The sequence below is a fragment of the Lontra canadensis genome, unplaced genomic scaffold, assembly GCF_010015895.1.
Source record: "Lontra canadensis isolate GAN:19392208 unplaced genomic scaffold, GSC_riverotter_1.0 scaffold87, whole genome shotgun sequence".
Taxonomy (NCBI): domain Eukaryota; kingdom Metazoa; phylum Chordata; class Mammalia; order Carnivora; family Mustelidae; genus Lontra; species Lontra canadensis.
In genome coordinates, this window is record NW_022631081.1 from 5,353,500 (window position 1) to 5,364,611 (window position 11,112).

Genomic DNA, 11,112 nt, shown 5'->3' on the forward strand with positions numbered 1-11,112 from the left:
TCCCTCCTTCTTCTTTCCTTCCTTCCTTCCTTTCCTTCTTTCTTTCCCCCTTCCTTCCTTTCTTTTCTTTTGTTATTTATTAATCCGAGAGAGAGCAAGAGAGATCAAAAGCAGAGGGGAGGGGTAGAGGGAGAAGCAGACTCTGCTGAGCAGGGAGCCTAATGTGGAACTCCATCCCAGAACCCTGGGATCTTGACCCGAGCCGAAGGCAGACGCTTAACGGACTGAACCACCCAGAAGTCTTCTTGTTTATATCTCTTCTGACACCTCCCTCACTGGGCCTTGTATTACTGAGGTTTGGGTATCTACATACCTTCACCTCTCCCCTCCACTCTTCCAAGGAGGGAAAACGAAGTATCCTGTCTTTGTAACCCCACTGCCTACCACAGTCCCTGACACATAATACATACTGAACTGAAATGACCAGAACATATTATATAGGTCAAGGAATCTCCCACCCACTTGGGGAAAAAAACAAAACAAAACAAAAAACAAACAGACTTTGATTTAGTGAAGACTTTTTTGTACTTTTGTTGTTTGCATCTAAGAAACAAAGTATTTGTAGAGAATTATCTTCATCATGCCCTAAATGACCACATTCTCCAGAAACCTCCTTCTAAAAGCAAAACATTTATCACTTACTAATGATATGAATGACTATCCTTCATCAAGGGCTTCCTACTCTCTACTGCTACAGTATCCTGGCAGTTTTGATCTATTTAGAAGCTTGGCTTAAAAACGTGGTAGCATGGATTTTTCATGTGTCATCCTGTTACTTCTCACTCTATGAATGAGAACCAGGTGTTTAGCTCTTAATTACTATGGTGTCTGTAATAAGATTTAAGTGCTCATTTAGGGGGAAAAATCATTTAAATACCTCTTCTGCTTCTTAACATTTTTTTCCCTCTTTGTTTTTATTCCCATTCTTGAAACATATGTTTCAAGAGCTAGGGAGAGCGGTCTACATGCTGGTGCTTCTCCCTCATGAGGGAGATATATCATCGCTTCTCCCTCATGAGGACATGGGTTAGTGCAGAATCAGACAAAATCAAACAAGCAGAGTGATTGTGCTCTGATGGAGCGAGCACCTGTGATTGGAGAACCTAGAGATGGACCAAGGATGTTTCTCAAGGACTACAAGTCTCATAAGGCTGTAAGGTTGAGGATGAGTTAGCCAGACATGGGTGGTAGAAGAAGAAAAGGGTGGGCAAGTAGGATACTGAGCAGAAAAAACAAGTGCCAGAGAACACCTGCACATTGGAAGAAGTGCAATTATTTCTGAATGGTTGGAGTGTCTGGCAAGAGATGAAGCTTTTTTGTCTGTCTTGTTTCATTATTATTATTATTATTTTTAAAGAAATACAGTGCCAAGGCACTGGTGGTTTAGCCATATGGCAAAACATTTGCAGTTAGTACAAAGCAGACCTGGGCTAACTATGGCTCTTAGGAGCTGAGCTTCAAGGTTTGGCCTTGGCCTCCTAACCTAGATACTTCCTAAGTGCAGAGACAGTGTCTGATTCACTTGGCTCTGTCCCCAGCCCTGGTATGGTGCCAGCTAGCAGTCAGAGCTCAGTAAATATTCTGACTGGGATGAATAAGATGGTCACCCAGAGAACCCTGGGGGAGATATTACCCTTTGGTACAGCTTGGGGCCCCTGAGGTGGGTTCTGGGGTGTCCTTGAGCAATGAAGTTTTTAACTACAGGCCTCCTATGACAGATTTGCTAAGGAGAACCTACTCATGGAGCAGTGATGCCCTTGATACTGTCAGCCAATTAATTCCTTAAGTACTTCAAATTAGGAAAGGCCTGCTGATTTGATTTTATCTGTCCTTAAGATTGATCTATCATCATATTCCATTCCAGCTGGACTTCCTCTCCTCTTCTTCCTCCTCCATTACTGATGGTACAGGATCTAATTACCTCACCACCCCTTAATTTATTTATGAAAAGGCTGAGGTTAAAGACAAGAATGAAACTCCTGGGTCCTATGGGGACCTTCTGTAAAAGCCTTCCTTTCCCCATTCCTTCCCTTAAGCCTGATAAAACCACCTTTTCTGTTACTGGCAAGTTGGAATTGTTCTTACTTACAAATTTAAATAAATAAACTTCCCTCCCAGGGCTGAGTGGAGGCCAGCCACGTGGGTTAAGCCTAGCCTGCAGACTCCCGGTGGATCAATCAATCTATCAACACGAATTCATTGATCCCACAGGAAGCAGCTTTCAAAACCAGCATGTAGCTCCTAATGTCCTGGCTTCCTCTTCACAAGACACTTGGGGAAGAGGAGTCTTTTGAAATGTTCAATTTTATTATTACACAAGTAATACAGGGACAACATTCATCTTTTAAAAAATTTAAGACACAGATACCTAGAATAACAAGTGAAAAGTCTTTCTCCTTCTTTCCTTGCATCCCACTGTTAAGAGCTTGAGACCATATGCTTTTATTCAGACTTTTAAACAATGCACTTTCATACAAGTACACCTATGTAAACAACTCATTTAAAAAATAAAATAAATGGGATCACAGCATAGGTGCAGTTATTCTCCTTTAAACGATATGTCCTGGACATTCTTACAGTCAGACCACACAGATCTATGTTTTAATGGCTGCAACAGTATTTTACAGCATAGAGGTACCATTATTTATCCATTTCCCTACTGATGGGCCTTAACATGCTTCAGATTTTTCAGTATTACAAGCTATGTTGCGAGTCCTGGTTCTCTGGCAATTATCCAATCAATCACCCATTTACTACAGGCTCACCACCTGCCACGCTGTTCTGGGGTTGGGGATAAACAAAACATACACTTAAACATAGTTTTGAGTGATTGAAAGGGGGCATTTTCCTTTTTCAAGTGAGCCAGTGAGGCTGAAGATTAGTCTCTATTCAATCCAGAAGGCCGAGGAGTCCGCCAGGGTGTGTCCCCGGCTGTGAAAAGGGGGCCTCAGTGTTGCAGAAGTTCTGAGGTGACCGAGAAACTCAAGCAGCAGCAGAGAGCTGGGAGAACACAGCTTTATTTATTTATTTTTTAAAAGATTTTACTTATTTATTTGACAGAGATCACAAGTAGGAAGAGAGGCAGGCAGAGAGAGAGAGGAAGGGAAGCGGGCTCTTCGCCTAGCAGGGAGCCTGATGCAGGGCTCGATCCCAGGACCCTGGGATCATGCCCTGAGCGGAAGGCAGAGGCTTTAACCCACTGAGCCACCCAGGAGCCCCAAGAACACAGCTTTATTAACGCCAGCGGGCTCAGCAGGATCGTTCCCAAAGTCCGAGCACCCGGCTATGATTGGGGCAGATATTTATAGGCAAACTAGGGATTTTTCGCTGGGTCTCATAGCTGATTGGCTCGGGGTCACGCGGCAGTTCTTAAAGCTATGTGGAAGTGACTGGGTGGAGAAGTGCCAAGTCAAGTCATCCGCGGGGGTTCCTTATCTCAGTGAGGCGGCCATTTTGGGCTTTTCCGCCTCATGTCCCCCCTCTTTTTTTTTTTTTTTTTAAGATTTTATTTATTTATTTGACAGAGATCACAAGTAGGCAGAGAGGAAGGCAGAGAGAGAGGGGGAAGCAGGCCCCCCGCTGAGCAGACAGCCTGATGTGGGACAAAAATACAAGTATGCATCCAGAGCTGGTGTCATCTTTGTCACAGCACCTAAAGAGAAGGTTGTCCTTGCAGGAGAGAAAGATGCTGGGGGGAACGCAGTAAGGAAGGGGAGCTGTAAAGTTAAGGCAGCGGTCATCTGGGGGTTGAGAAAGGCCTGGGGGTAGTAAACAAGTAAGACTGGGTGCTGGGGCCAGGGGAATAGGATTGCTCAGAGGTCCGATGGTTACAGAAGAGTTGGTGACATTTGGTAGTGGCCTGCTGGGCAGAACGGGAATCATAAACACAGCTGACCGGGTGAGGGGGAGACAGACCCAACAGGCTTTGTTGGTGGGATCCTGAGAAAAATTTAACCATAGTTGATAGCTGGTGTTGATGAGTTGTTTTGTGAGTCTCTGGGTGTCTGGAAGTTGAGTGAGTTGTTGAGTGAGGTCAGGTTGATTCCTCGGTAATGAGGCTGGGGTGCTGGGGTTCGGCTGGCTAGATCCTTTAGTTGAGTCATACCCTGCTCTCAGAGGGCAAGATCTTGGACACTGCCCCCATCCAAAGAACCAGCCTGGGCTAGATAGGTCCAACATACTGGACTCGATTTTGGATATATTGTACAGGGGGACCGAGGGGTCTGTGTCAAGGTTGCCATCCAGAAAGTCTGGCCGGGAGCTTGGGAGGAGGTGCAAGTAGTCGGAGTTCTCCCCCAGTAACAGGCCTGAGGCATAGGGTAAAGGATTGAAAGTATCAAGACCTTCCAGAGCCTCTCACACAGTTAGTTATATTTGGTGTAGGTCCCTGGCAGGAAAAGGCAGGAGAAACTTAATAGCCCTAGTATGAGGCCCCAGCTGGGTCAAGGAAGGAGATGTATTTTAAAGTTTAGGGGCCCTTCTTTAAAGTGACCTTCAGAGGGTTGGATAGTGATGGATGTGGGGTCCAGGTAGCTTGGTCTGGATTTGTCTTTTTCACTCTTGAGTGGTGGATCCATGGTGTGATGTTGGAGACCTTAAGGGTGGTAAGGGTCATAAGGATTACTGTATGTGAACTGGTCCAGGTCGAGTGCAGGGGTTCATGTTTCCAATCTTTTACCCAGACCTCATCCCCAGGGTGGAAGGAATGGACGAGAGTTCCTAGAGATCCGGGGGCTCTAACAGGTGGGCATGTAGCTTTGTGAGGACTTGTCCTAGGGATTTTATTTGACTCTGGAGGTGTACATCTCCTAGGACATTGAGATTGCCTGGAATGGGAATTAAAGGCGGGGGTGGTCTGCCATAAAGCACTTCAAATGGAGAGAACCCATGTTTTTGTGGAGTACAGTGGGAGCGGAGGAGGGCTAAGGGGAACAATTCTGTCCACACCAGAGTGGTTTTGGCGTGTAATTTGGAGAGGGTTTCCTCTAGGGTATGGTTTATGTGCTCTACTTTCCCTGAACTGAGGTTGATAGGCCATATGGAATTTCCAGAAGATGTTAAGGGGCTAAGTTAGTCCTCGTAGAACTTCTGAGATGAAAGCAGGGCTGTTGTCACTGTGAATGGTGAGCGGGATGCCATATCAGGGAGCAATTTCCCAGAGCAGTACCCTGGTGACCTCTTTGGCTCTCTCAGTTTGGGTGGGAAACGCTTTGACCCATCCCGAGAAGGTGCAGATTAAGACCAAAAGATACTTGATACCTCGGTAAGGGTCATCTTGGTAAAGTCCATTTCTATGTCTTCAAAGGGAGCTGCCCCTATGCGTTGTATCCCTGGGGGTGGACCGGGTCCAGTTTTCGGGTTATGTTTTGCACAAGCGACACAACGTTCCCTGACTGACTTACATAGATTTGTGAGTCTGGCAATGTAGAAGTGTTTTGCCAGAAGTTTTTCAAGTCCTGTTTTTCCTAGGTTGAGTGTTGTTCCATGACCACATGAGGGGTGAGGGCCGCCGGAAGGAACAATCACTCGTCAGGGAGGATCCACCACCCTGCGGGTGCTGGATTGCTCCTTCGGTCTTGGCCCAGCTATTCTCGGCAGCTGTGTACGTGGGATTTTGTAGGGAGGGAGTGACGGGTGCTATGATGGCTAGTTGCCCATTCTGTGCAGCTTCTCTGGCCACCTGATCAGCTAGGCCATTTCCAGTAGCAGGCTCGTTATCCCCTTTCTGGTGTCCCCGACAGTGAATGACAGCTAGGCTCCGGGGTGCCCATACCACCTCTAGCAATTGGAGAATTTCCCTTTTATTTTTGATGTCTTTCCATGTTAGGATGTTAGGAGCTCCCTCTCTTTGTAATTGCCCCGTGTGCATGTTAGGTGGCAAAGGCATACTTGAGTCTGTGTATATGTTGACCTTTTTGTTTCTTGATAACATAAGCGCCCGTACTAAGGTCCAGAGCTCAGCTCTTTTTTTTTTTTTTTAAAGATTTTATTTATTTATTTGTCAGAGAGAGAGAGAGAGAGTGAGCGCAGGCAGACAGAGTGGTAGAGGGAGAAGCAGGCTCCCTGCGGAGCAAGGAGCCCGACACGGGACTCGACCCCAGGACGCTGGGATCATGACCTGAGCCGAAGGCAGCTGCTTAACCAACTGAGCCACCCAGGCATTCCCAGAGCTCAGTTCTTTGAGCAGGGAGGGCTTTAGCTTCCAGGACCTCTGTGGCTGTGGTGACCTCATAGCCCGCTTTTCTTGAACCATTACTCAGGAAGCTGCTGCCATGAGTGTATAGAGTGAGGTTGGCATTTGAGGTCCGTCCTTGAGGTCTGGACCCAGTGCATACACTTCAGTAATGATTTCCAGGCAGTTATGTTCTGGTTCTCCTTCTGCTGTCAGAAGGTATGTGGCTGGGTTGAGAGCCTGTACTGTCTGCAAGGTAATGCGGGGCTTCTCCAGGAGTAGTCCTTGATACTGAGTGAGCTTGGTGTTTGGAACCCATTTTTGACCTTGGACATTCATTAGAGTTACTACTGAGTGGGGAATCTTTACGGTTAGCTGCTGTCCAAGGGTGAGCTTTACAGCTTCTTTGATAAGGAGTATGGTGGCTGCCAGGGCTCACAGGCAAGGGGGCCATCCAGAAGCGACAGGATCTAATTTCTTCGACAGGTACACCATGGGCTTTCCCCAGGGGCCTAAAGGTTGAGTTAGAAGCCCTAAAGCTGTTTTATCCTCTTCGTGGACATATAGGCAGAAAGGTTTTCCGGTGTCAGGTAGGCCCAGGACTGGAGCCTTTCCAAGTAGGACCTTAAGTTGGTTAAAGGCTTTTTCTTGTGTGTCTTTCCACTGTAAAGATTGTGTCTCCGGTCCCACTAGTAGATTGTGTAGGGGCCTGGCTATGACTGAGAACCCTGGTATCCAGATCCGGCAGAATCCTGCGGCTCCCAGGAGCTCATGTAGGGCCTTTCTAGTAGTTGGCCATGGAAGGCTATTTATTATAGCCTTCCGTTCTACGCTGAGGGCTCATTTTGAGTTATTATGAACCCCAAATACTTTACTTCTTGTCTGCATAGCTGAGCTTTCTTCCAAGAGACTCGATATCCTCTTTTTGACAAGTGATGTAGGAGGTCGAGTGTTGCTCGGTGGCAGGTCTCGATGAGGAGGTCATCGATGTACTGGAGGACCGTGCATTCAGTCTGGTCCTGGGGAAAGTTGGCTAGGTCAGAGGCTAGGGCTTCACTGAATATTGTGGTAAGTTTTTAAATCCTTGTGGGAGCCAGGTCCAAGTGAGTTGCATTTGGCGCCCTGAGTTGGTGTCTGTCCATTCAAAAGCAAAAAGGGGCTGGCCTACTGGGGCCCAGCAGATGCAGAAAAAGTCATCCTTCAAGTAGAGGCAGGTGAACCAGGCAGCGCCCAGTGGGATCTGGCTTAAATAGGGGTTGGGCACCACTGGGTGTAGGGTTTCCATCGGGAACAAGGACTTTAAAAGACCCTTTGCCCCCCGGTTGATTCACAGCATGCAAGCCCTAGATGGGTCGGTAGTCACCATTGGGTTTTTTGACTGGGAGCAGCAGGGTGTTCCAGGGGGACTGGCACTCAATTAGGATGTCTGCCTCTTTCAGAAGCCCCAGATGAGCCTGTATGCCCAACTGAGCTTTCTGTGAGATCGGATATTGTCTCTGATGCTGAGGTTGAGTTCCAATTTTTAGTTCTATAATAACTGGGGCTCGCTGGACGCGAGCCTGGGTGGGTTATCTTCTGCCCATACATTGGGAACTGCGGTCTGGAAGGCTTCAGGGTTGGTTTCAGGATGATCTTGTCCAAATAGTCTCCATTCCTCATCTCAGGGTGTGTTTAAGGACATGATTAATCCCAGGCTTGGTGGGGCTTAGATTCATGGTAGCCCGTCCCGACTGCTCAAAAGAAATCTGTGACCCTAATTTTGAAAGTAAGTCTCTTCCCAATAGCGGTAGTGGGCAGTCTGGGACATATAGGAATTCATGGGAGACTACACGTCCTCCCAGTTTACAGGCCTGAGATTGACAGAAGGGTTGACTTGTGGCCCAATCCCCTCTGGTCCCCATGAGGATTATGGTGTCCTGTTAGGGGTGCCACTGGTGTGATCACTACTGAGTGTTCTGTTCCGGTGTTGACCATGAAAGTGATCTTTTGGCCCCCAAAGTTCTTATCAACCATGGGCTCCCGGAGGCCTAACATCACAGCTCGGTCCCTGTCAGTCTGGATCTATATTGGCTAGCCCAATGAAGTCAGGATCTTGGTTTGCCTCAGCCTTGGGTTGGGAGGAGGGCTTGTTTGATCTGGGCTTCCGATTCCGGCATTCATTTTTCCAGTGTTCCATTTCCTTGCAATATGCACATTGATCCTTTTTGAGGGTTCTGCACTGCTGAGGTCATGCCTCTGACCATCCTGTTGTTCCACGTAGTTGGGAGTCTTGTTGGAGGGCCGCAGCTAGCAGAGTGACTGTTTCATTTTCTTTTCAGCCTCTGGTTTGGATATGTTGTCTTGGTTGCGGTAGACCTTGTTTGCTATTTCTAGTAGTTGGGTGATGTTCATCCTGGTGAAACCCTCAAGTTTTTGGAGTTTGTGGAGGATATCAGGGGCTGACTGAGCGATGAAGGCTGCATTCACCATCCATTGATTCTCTGGTGCCTCTGGATCAAATGGAGCGTATATGTGGAAAGCCTTGCGGAGCGGCTCATAATTACCAGGCATCTCTTCTCCGTCCTGAGTCACATCAGGCATTTTTGACATGTTAGTAGGCCTTTTGGCACCTTGGTGGAGGCCCCGCAGGATAGCATCTTGGTAGCGGTTGATGGCATTCCAGCCTTCCTCTGTGTTGAGGTCACAACCAGGCTGGTTGTCCGGGGCAGACTCTTGGGACCATCCCTCAGGGTTTAAGGTGCTGACTGGTGCCACCTCTTCGAGCCATTTACGTGCCTCCTGGAGAACACGGTGCGAAGGAGCTGTTGGCAGTCTTCCCAGGTTGCTCAGTGGATTTGGAAGATGGATTCCATGAGGTTGATCATTGCCTGTGTTTTTTCTGAATAGGCGGGAGTATGATTTTTCCAATTTAGGAGGTCTGTGGTGGTGAAGGGCTGGTAGTAGATAATGGGTCTGCCTGGTTGGGGGGTGCCATCTACTCCAATTTTGTCAGGATCTCGAGTTTCTCTGAGGGGCACTGGGTAAGCAGCGATTTCTCGCGTTTGGAGGTGGTGTGTGATGTTCCATGGCTTGCTTTCTGGGGAGGGTCCCCTCTCAGGAACAGTTGGCAGGGAAAATGGTGCTGGCTGCGGGGTCACTGGCATCTGGGGAGTTGGAGGCGGTGGGGAAACAGTTGTCATTGTCAGGGCTGGGGACACCGGAAGAGGTATTGATGGTGTTGGGAGCGAGAGGAGGTGGGGAGGGTATGTCTGGTGGTGAAACAGAAGGTGGCGGTGTGCCGGGTCCCACCTCAGGTGCAGTCAGGAGGGCCGATGCAGTCGGGAGGGTTGGAGGTCCATAGGGCGGTGGGAGTTCATCATCTGGGTCCCCTTGGTGTATGGCCTTACTTCAGATGCCCTTGGTCGGTTGTGCGATGAGAATCCTGCACTGTCCCTTGCCATTGGCAGAGAACGAGGGTCCTGGCTATTTCTAACCAGGAATCAATTTATGGGAACTGGTCCAGATGTCCTGGGTTTCCCATGACTACACAATAAACTTGCTGGACGGTGGGGAGGTCTAAGGTTCCTTCTGAGGGCCAGCCAACATCAAAAGCGGGTCACTCTAGCTCACATAGAGTCCTCAGTTTTCCCGGGGTCATATGTACCCCGTATTCAGCACTAAAGCCTTTCCTTAAGTTTTTAAGCATACAGTCTAAGGCAGTGTGGTTTACTGGGTTTCCCACCCATTGTGAACAGTGTTGCAAACGAAGGGTGGGGTATTTTCGGGTGCTGTCCTGCTCACATCCCTGGCAGGAACTTAGGAGCGTCTTAGCTAAGGTCTATTGGTATAAGCCCCGGACCAGGATACTCGGTGGAGTAGATGACCGTTATGCCCTATGAGGCTCCGTGAGACTCAGGGTGCAGCCCACTCCGTAGCTGAAGCAGTGGAGCCATACAGACACACTCACACACTCAAACGTTCCTCAGATTCAAACAGGTTGGATAACCCCCCTCTGGGTGTCCCTGGCTAATGGGAGGTTATCAGTCTCCCCTCCCGTCCTGACGGACGGGTCTGACTCGGACAGTGGCCCTGGGGCTTACCTGGTCCAACGGGTGGATCTGGCCAGCTGTCCCCGGTCTCCTATCTCTGGTCCAGTAGGGCGGAGACGAGCGGCAGCTGTCAGGGAGAACCCAGCCTCGGGTCCCTCGAAATCAGTAGGGCGCACCCAAACCCTATGCTAGGCACTCCGCTGCCCATCATGGCTCATCTCCGGTCCCACACCGGTGGCACAATGGGCTAGCGGGGTTCCGTTTCCCGATCAGGGAACCAAATGTTGCGGAAATTCTGAGGCGACGGAGAAACTCAAGCGGCACGCAGAGAAGTGGGACACAACACAGCTTTATTAACACCTGCGGGCTCAGCGGGATGGTTCCCAACGTTTGAGCACCCAGCTATGATTGGGGCGGATATTTATAGGCAAACTAGGGATTTTTCGCGGTATCGCATAGCTGATTGGCTCGGGGTCACACGGCAGTTCTTAAAGCTATGCGGAAGTGACTGAGTGGAGAAGTGCCAAGTCATTCTGGGGGGTTCCTTATCTCAGTGAGGCGGCCATTTTGGGCTTTTCTGCCTCATCAGGACCCAACGCTGCTGGCGAGGAAGAGGAGTAGATGGCTTGAGAGCGCTTATTGCTCACGCCCTCGGTCCTAGGGCTGCGGGTCTAGCTGGCAGTAGGGAGAAACCACTGCTCACACACCAGGCGCTGGGCGGGGAACAGTGCGTGGGCGCAGGTCCGGCGGGGCGGGGCGGGGCCGAGCGGCGCGCGACCCTCCGCGCGCTCAGGGAGTTACAGACCCGGGCGGCCTCTCTGGCCCCCACTCCCGCGGGCTCTATGACACCGCGCTGGCTCGCGGGACGGGGCGGGGTTGGTTGAGGGGGAGGAGACCACTTCAGGCTGTGCA